This window comes from Corapipo altera, unplaced genomic scaffold (genome assembly GCF_003945725.1).
Source record: "Corapipo altera isolate COAL_440 unplaced genomic scaffold, ASM394572v1 58, whole genome shotgun sequence".
Classification (NCBI taxonomy): Eukaryota; Metazoa; Chordata; class Aves; order Passeriformes; family Pipridae; genus Corapipo; species Corapipo altera.
Genome location: NW_020884898.1, coordinates 2,836,915 through 2,846,150, shown reverse-complemented (window position 1 = coordinate 2,846,150; position 9,236 = coordinate 2,836,915). Strand labels below are relative to the sequence as shown.

The 9,236-nt window shown below is 38.2% G+C and overlaps 1 long non-coding RNA gene across 1 annotated transcript; it reads left to right on the top strand.

Annotated features, from left to right (window-relative positions):
• Positions 1-31: 31 nt before the first annotated feature.
• On the top strand, positions 32-7,590 carry LOC113949687. Its single transcript, XR_003528524.1, has 4 exons — positions 32-67; positions 2,419-2,530; positions 6,329-6,403; positions 7,404-7,590. It is a non-coding gene; the product is annotated as an uncharacterized LOC113949687 (long non-coding RNA).
• Positions 7,591-9,236: the final 1,646 nt, after the last annotated feature.

Below are 9,236 nucleotides of genomic sequence, written 5' to 3'. Positions count from 1 at the left end.
ACTCATTGCATCAATTTTTTTTTTTCCCCACAGAGCAAGTAGGCTAAAGAGATTTTATATTTTGCAGGTGAGTACATACCACTTAGCTTTGAGATTATCACAAGATGAAAATGCCCTAATGTTCTGTTTTGCTTGTCGAATTCCTGAGCACACAGATTTTTTTTCTAGTGGAGAGCTCAGGAGCACAGGATATGTGCTCCAGCAGGATGCACTGGCTCACAGTGAGAAGTAGATAAGATGAGGCATTCTGAATATGACTGACTAGTGACAGGTTGAGACTCTTTCTAAATTTATGTATGCACTAGCATACAAAGGCAAATAACTTTCTTGCCTTGCATGCATTGTCTTCAGAATATGTCTGAGATTAAGGTTTGCCAAAACATGTTTGAGAAAACCATTTTGACCATCCTTACTGAATAAAAGGGGCTATTAATATAAAGGAGATTTAATAATTATATGCTCTAGCACTTTATATACAACTACCTTCCAGTGACACTTGCCTTTTAGCCCAGGAATGCGTGACAGATGTCAGCAGAGTTGTATTTATGGATTTTTTGAATACCTTGGAAAAAAATTATTTCATTACATTTCTGGTGCCTGTGCACAGGTTTAAAAGAAGAACAAGAAAATGGGATATGTTTTTTGGGAGGGAGATTGGGTAGTATTATAGTTGGCCTTTGAGTTATTTTTTTTTCTGAATTATGACAGTTGGATATTGTCAGTATATTGTCTGCTAACCAATATTGTAACACTCTCAGTAACAATTTATGTAATGGAATTATTTTACTGAGCTCTAACTTTTGATTGTCAGAAGGATTTTAAGCTGCTGCTTTGTTGTGGGGTTTTTTTCTCTCCTTTTTTTTCTTTCCTTTTTTTTTTTTCAAATGAATCATTGCAGTTTTTTGCTACTGGTTTTGTGTTTACACAAATAGGTACCTTAAAAATGTTACAAACATAAAAGCTAAATTGTTTTGACATCAGATGTTCCAGGGTAGATTTTTTACAAAAATGGAGTGTAGACTGTTTTGCCAGCCCTAAAGGGATAATGTAATGAGTGCATTAGTGTCTGGTGTAGTTTCTTCATTATTGCAAGCAAGCAGATTTTTTTTTTTAAATTACTTAATTGAAGCCAAGGTAAATTTTCCCAACCAGTAAATCAGTCTAGCATGCATTTTCCTTCTTCAGGAAAGAAATGAAGTCCTCTGTTTTCTCATGTGATCAACCGTTTTGCTGGGTTTTTTTAAACAAAAAAAATACAGACCAAAACAAAAAAACCCTTTGGCCAAATGGAGAGGACTTTCCTATTTTCATCTGGGGAAAAGACAAAATAATATTTGAGCATAATTTTAAATATCACTCTGGTGTAGGGATCAGTCATGCTGTTTCTTTGCCTTTTCTATCAAAAATGTCTGTGGAACTCTCTTGTTCTTAGAGAGCAGGAGATCACAAATAACCACATTTCTCCCAGACTCTGACAACTGTCTGTTTTTGATCCCCAGCTGACTTTGCTGATCCTGAAGAAACTCCATAGTATACAACAATAGTCTAGCACAGTAATGAGTCTGCTTCCCAAACAAGCCAGTCCTGTGGAAGTCTTCTTGCCTTTTATTTTCAGCATAATCTTTATTCTAAGCAAATGTAGAATTCACCTGTAATAATGCAGTGTGTATTTAAGATACTACAAATATCAGTGAACAACCTTTAATAGGACATAACAGTTGTCAGGATGTGTTGGTAAAGGTTTCCCAGAAGAGACTATATTTCAGCTAGAAAAGGGCAAACCTGCCAACTTATTTTGAGATTAGAAGCACAATCAGTGGGCATGTTCCACCAACTGCACAAAGAGATATTGAAGATAATACTTCATCTTCAGATGAAGCATTGCCCTTTCTCCAAAATAATATCTAATTATTAATGCTTGCCCAAGAATAGCTGTGCTGCTTCATGCATCTCACCTTTTTAATACCTGCACTTTTAGACTTGGTCTTTAGGATTTGGAACATCTAGCATAACCTTTAGAGTTTAATTTTTGGTATAAATTAGGTAAAGAAAAATCATCTGTTAACCATTAACAACAGAGCTAGCAGGTCACCCTTGACAGTGACTAATAATCTTCAAAGAGAACTCCATGATGAAAAAACAATTGCTGAGACACTGATGACAGCCTATCAGAAAGTTATTAGCACACATCACATTATCACAGCAAAAATAGCAAAATACTTTCTTTATTCAGAGAGTAAAGGATTTTAGAAGATAGGGAAGATGCATTCACAAAGTTTGGCTTTCTCACTGTATATGGGGAGCATGGATGAAATGGTTACATGCATCGAAGGAGAGAAGGGACACATGGACCCATCACAAACGAATTTTAGGAGAGCTCTGTCTTCAGTTACTGATGCTTTCTACTGGTTACTTTAGTTGTGCATGGGACTTGGATGAGCAAGGCATTGAAATTTACAGCAATTATACAAAACAAGAGAAGAACACACCTCATTACTATGTTTCTGCAGAACTGTATGCCTCAGCAAACGTGAGTAGTTGGTGCTTTTAAACATGTGAAGACATACCTCTTCCTCTGTAAGGCCAATGGTCAGAAAGACCTGGATTCTGGGAGCTTGTATCCACATATTTTGCTTATGGGAATTCTGTTATTCCTGCTCTTAAGTAAGTGCAGGAGTCCTATGATTGCTTTTTCTTATCAGAATTGTCATGAGGTATTCAGGTGTTTCTAAGCATTACATAGGTGCTGTGTTTCTAAAAATTAAATGACTTGGCAAACCTTGAAGATTAGTAAATGGATAAACTCAAACTAAACATGTTTGGATTTGGTGTCTCCATCCTATCTTTGCTAGTACTGTAAAATTTTACCTCTTTCTATTTAGTGTTTCAAAAACATACACACTGAAAGTTATTTAATAAAATTAATCTGCTTCTGAGCTAAGCTACAGATGTGCAAGACTCCAGAGGTTAGCTTAAGGCTGAGATTCACTGCAATTTGAAACAGGAGCTCTCTGTTTTGTATATCAGAAGAAAAAAATGAGACTTTTTTCATTTCCTGTTAAAGGTCATGTTGTTTTTCAGAAAATGTGCTCAGTATTTCTCCTTTAGTCATGTTAGTATATTAGCCTTTGAGGGAAGAAACACAGTGAGTTTCCTTGAATTGCATAGTTGCTCTTGATCTCTATTCAGTGTGATTTGCCATTTCCTACAGAACTGAGGAGCAAAATTGACAAGATTACTATGACCAGTCACCTTGTTTTGGCACAACCAATGCCTAAGTCTTCGTGTTACAATCTGTAAAGATTAGTTGCTTGATACTGCTAGAAACAGAATTTAAAAGAACCTGATTTTTCTGGAGTTCCTAAACTCCAAAAAGTGTCCAAGAGTAGACAAACTAATGAAGTATGCATTAGACAAGTGGACAGGGAGATGGATTGCAAGGTAGCTGAACTGCTGGCCTCAGAAGGTTGTGATAGTGGCATGAAGTCCAGCTGGAGGCCAGTCACCTGTTGCATACCCCAAGGTCCACACTGGGGCAAATACTGTTATCCTTGACCAGGACAACAGGGCAGAGTGCACTCTGAGCAAGTTTGAAGAAAATGTGAACCTGTGAGGAGTGTTTGGCACACCAGATGTCTGTGTTGCCCTTCAAAGGCATCTTGACAAGCTGGACAAACAGGCCAACAAGAATCTCATGAAGTTTGATAAAGACACAGGCAGGGTCTTGCATCTGGTGAAGGATAACTCCCTGCACCAGTACAGACCAGGGGCTCACTGTCTGAGAAGCAGCTTTCCAGAACAGGCACTGGGGGTCCTGTTGGACCAAAAATATTGAACATGAGCCCCTGGGGCAAAGCAAGCTGTACTAGGAAGAACATTGCCAGGAGTTCGAGAGAGGTTACCCCTGTGCTCTACTCATTCCTGGTGAGACCATATCTAGAGCACTGTGTCCAGATCTGTCCTCTCCAGTACAAGAGGAGACATGGACATACTGGAGCAAAGATCACAAAGAGGATTCAGGGAGTATGTACTTGGCCGTACAAGGGGAGGCTGAGAGAGCTGGGATTGTTTAGCCTCGAAGAGCAGGCTCAGCATAAGAAAATATTTTGCTGGGGAGAGTTTGCTACATTTTGCTACACTGTAACAGGCTGCCTGGAGAGGCTGTGGAGTCTCCACGCTATGAGATACTCAAAACTCAACTGAGCATGATTCTGTACAAGCTGCTTGAGCTGAGGGGTTTGGACTTGGCAACCACCGGTTTCTGAGATAAGCTGTGATTCTGTAACTTGGTACAATCCATGAATCCCTGGTACAGTGCCAGATGGAAACCATCACAATCTCTTCATGAGGCTAGTGGTTATTTAGCCTGAAATAAAGGTAGACACATTCTGCTTTTGACTAGACTGATCCACACAAATAGGAATGGAACTGCATTTTTATTGTGCCAGACCTGTTTTCTAGCTTCTTCCACAATATTGACCCGCTTAAATGGAGATAGAAATTAAGTTTCAAGTGCTGAACATATCCAATTAATAGAGATTGCTGAGTAACTCTTTTGCAAAGCTCCTAATCTGCAAACACTTTTCTAATCGATAGCTACTTCTGTTCAATATAACCCCAAGGTGACCGTATTCTGTCAGCTGACAGTGAGACATGGAGCTCTTGAAAACCTGGAAAGATTCATGTCTTCAGGAAAGATTTTCATTTTTTTTCATTACACCCTAGAGCAGCATGAAAATCAGCATTCCTCATTCTCTTCACTTATTGGTATGCTCATCTCTTAGCTGCACAAGGTTTCCAATAGATTCTTTTTCTACTGTTCATGCTGTGATTTAAGGGTCATTCCCTGATGGGACATCTGTTGGTGTGTAAATGCTTGCATACCTTCCCCAAATCCTTTGTGTGTTCTACTTCAGTCATTAACTAAGTCCAAGCCAAGAAGTGACATGTTTAGAGAATTTCCAACAGTGCTGTGAGTGAATTGAGATATATTGGCCAAATTCGACCATTATATTACATTATATTACAATGTATTCTTGCTGTAGTATGTTTTAACCTGCATTTCATGATGAGAAAAGCCTCTTTGAACTTACCTGCAATGTATAGTGGTCCGATTAATGAATATTCATACAGAGAAAATGGTGTCTGTTGTGATGGACATCAGAAGAACAGTAATTGGTTTCAGGATTGATGGGTGTTTATGCTGTAGTTTACCCAAGACAGCGCATGCTGGAAGCATTAACATCCTGTTTCCCTTGTCAAAGCTCAAAATGAGTGGAAAAAAATATTTTTTTTTTCTGTGCAAGTTGAGTAAGTGGCAGTTTTTAATTTTACACCATTTTTTCTGTCAAGTCTCTCTCTAGGTGGCAGAAAATTGTTGCACGTGATAAATCTCTTACTTAGCACTATTGTCGGGGGAAAAGAGTTGCTGGTTCATATGATACTCCTGAGTAGCATGGAATTTCTTTTATTTGACTTCAGAGCTGCATCAGAAGTAGCTGGTTCTCCTCTATGACCCTGAATCAGAGAAACATACCTGTGCTCAATACCTGTCACTCAGCCAGCAGGAACAATAAAGCTCGTTCAGCATGTTGTTCCAAAGGGACCCACAGTCACATCAGGTCCCCCGAAATCTCTGTGCCCAGAAGATGCAGGCAGATAATCAAACAGAGGAGGAACACCAAGAAAATGACCAAATTAACAGATCCTTGGGGAAAAAAAGATGAATAAATTTCAGGCTTCCAAGCAGTTCCTTTATTACATCTTTCATTTACTGAAAGGAGGTACCTGTTCAAATGGTATTGAAAGAAATAAACGTTCAAATGACAACAATGTGCTGCAACCTGCAAGCCATAGATATCTGTTACAGGATGCAGTGCAGTTTCACATTGCAAGACATGATGAATTTTTGCATTCCACAACTGAAATGCTGTATATGAAACTTGTTTATTTGCAACTTGTTTTTCCCCAAATGCATCAGTACTTCAAGGGCACATGCTAAAAAAGCAGATGGATTTACAGATGAAACAAGGCTGTTATGGATTTCATATCATATTTTTGTTGCTTGAGAGAAAGTAGGAAAAATTGCCTGATATGTAAAATTGATGATTAATGTCTAAGTACGTACACATGACAATCATTGGGAAAACAACTTCATTTTTCTGCAGGGATTCCACAGAGAACATGGAATACACAGAAAATTTTCTGTTCATTCATCCACATAGCAGTGGAAAAGACTGAAGGTAGACTGCACAAGTCTATCCTTCAGTCAACTTACTCTAAAATGTAGTGGGATCACATTGTAAACCAATTTTATCCCATTGATCAGGTGGAGCTTGAGAGATGGATGGATTTTTCTTGATCATTAGACTAGCAGTCCTTTGTATCTGGCACTTACTCAAGGGTAAGTAGTGCCCTGTGCCTTGTGAACATCATTTCATCAGTTCTTGCAGGGCAGCAAAGCTATATTACAAGATGCTGTTTCTGGTGGGACAGAAAAAAAAAAAAGTCAACAAAAGCATGTTTTGCAATTTTACATGAAGCACAGCCTTTCTGAACCAGTTTACTTCTCTGAAGTCTGTAACTGAAGTGTTTTTATGCAGCTTGGAGGCATACATTGCTTAGGAGCAGCCTGCACTCCTGTTTTCTATGTGTGTGTGTTTGTGTGCCTTGATCTCTTGTTCTATGAAAAAGCCTTTTTCCTTTTCGTGGCTAGTGAGATTTATGCAGTTGGCAGGCATTCCAAGTTGTAATTGTGAGTAGCTGGATGTTAACCCAAACGCTTTCTTTGCATGCATGCAATAAGCAATAGGGGGGAAAAAACCGAAAGGGCAAACTCGCTTGCTTGGTTATTCAAAAAAATTAAGTGACTACTGCTGCCCATCAAGTCTTTCACTGCAACAGGGACTCACTACTCTTGTGAGTTGCTGGTGCCAAGACTATTACATGTTGTACCTACCATCAAATCAGCTTTCTATACTAATTAAAGCTCTTGGAGTTCTCTCTTGGCATCTTGTGCAAATTGGCTGTAGCTTTGGACATAGGCATAAATATGTGGTTGTGTCAGTGTAAATTCTCAGTACCATTTATTTTAATTCCTGGAACGTGGAAGAATAGGGCTTAATATTTTCAGCTTCTTTCTGCTACTTTAATTAAAATCAATAACTGTCACTGTGATAATGGATGGTCTTCCTGGACAAGAGCTACTGGCCTGTTCAGAGAGAACAGAGTGAAGGGAAAGGAGTTGTAAGATCATGAATTGCCTTACCCACTAGATATGATGTCAAGATCTTTCAAACACTAATTTTTTGCATCTGTTGTTGAGAGAAAAGGTGAGAGGATGAATGGGAGTGGATAGTATTTAAAGATAAAAAACTGATCTCGAGCTGTTTCTTTTAATTTAGTTTCAGAGATGAATGGGGAGATTCTGTTCTAAGCACCGACCCTGACTTTTGCCAATGTTGTATTTCCAACCTGAAGAGATTTTCAGACTAAATGGAAATCACACAGAGAACTCTGTCACTGCTTAGGCTCTGTCTTGACAGTCAGTCTTCATTTTGGGTGCTGGCCACCATATCTCCACTACTCAGTCAAAAATTAACTTAAGTTTGAAACAGTGTGTTTGAACTAAAGGTCTTTCTTGGGAATAAATGGAAATAATACATCAAGGTATTGTTTATATTGTTTGTTTTACACCTGGCAAATCCAGAGAGTCTTACTGCATGTTGAATTGTTTAAAGTGCAGAAAATATCCATGGTATGATATATGTAAGAAATGAATGTATCAAATGTATTCTATAAATAAAGCAAGCTATTCTATTAGGCTGTGCCTTTCAGAAAAATAATATACAGTTTGGCAGTGTCAGAAACTATTTCCTTTTTCTTCTTTTATATTACTTCTTTTTAGTTTAGGACAATCTTTTTTCTATTTCATTTTTCCACACAGCTCATCAGGGTAACTTTTATGGCCACTTTGTTTAAGGCAACAGAACTTTCATGAGTGAAGTTTACTTGCTTTAGGATTTGGGCATAAGTTATGGAGGAATGGTCTAAAATCATAAAGTAATAAGTGGGTCTTGGAAGGGTACTCATTTGCAGTCATGGAAAAAACCAGAACATTGAAATTCCCAATAAAGCTGCCACAAAGCCACACAGCTCCTACCTTAAACAAGGATGCAGAAGCAGAGAGCATAATTTTGATACCAATTAAGAAAGTCCAGTTAGCTTTGTCTGAAGTTCATTTAAATTTTGCATTAGCCACAAAAAAGAAGCTATTGATTAAAAAGTGGGTTGTTATCGAGCAGTTCAAGCTGGAGGCTTGATTTCTCTTTCTGGTTTTCCAGGCATTGTCTGCCTCCTCTGTATTCCACACAATTGTTTTCCATTCCTGCTAAGCCAGTTGGACCATTTAGGGAGTAAAGCTTCATAATTTAGTGTGTTCGTGCTGCCATGTCTATCTTAACATTTTTATTTTTTTATAGGCAGAGAAGCTTCTGAGGATGGTACTACTTACAGAACAATAAACACAAGGAGGGAAATACTGGTATCATCACATTAAAGTTTGCCTTATATGTTCTTTTAAAACCCCACTTGACCCCTTTGTCTGCCGGTATACAAAGTAAGTTGAGGCAGGTTGCTGTACACAAGTGACTGGTGTATGCTAGGGTTTTTTTGTGCTCAGGCTGTCCTCTGTAAAAAAACTGAAATGAAACAGCAAAAATTAATTCCTTTTTGTTGCTAAGACAGCAATATTTGAAGTAATGTTACTGATTCTCACTGGGCATGATATAGGTGGATGAGATGGACAACTCAGTCTTACCCCAGAAATAATGAGAATGTGTAAAGAAACTTTAGTCAAGTATGATAATAAAATACTACATCTGCCCATGAGTCTATGCCCCAATTTGTAAATAACAATGGTTTTTGTAATCAGGTGTTATAGCAGGCAGTATTTCATTTGTTAGGACATAGGCTAGTGAGCTCTAGAGAAATAGTGAGGTGTCTGGGGTTAATATGCAACATGCTACAGCTCCTAAAAGCTGAATCAAAAGTGTTCCTTTTCTACACACTTTTCTGTGGCTTTATACATTTTATCTTCTGCTTGACTGGGTCTTTTGTCACAATATCAAAAAAACTCCAGAAAAACCAAAACCAAAAAAAAAGCCTCTAATTCTGAAAACGCAGAGAGAAAAAAGGCTCTTACAAGACAAGACAATGCACTGGGAATATATCTTGGA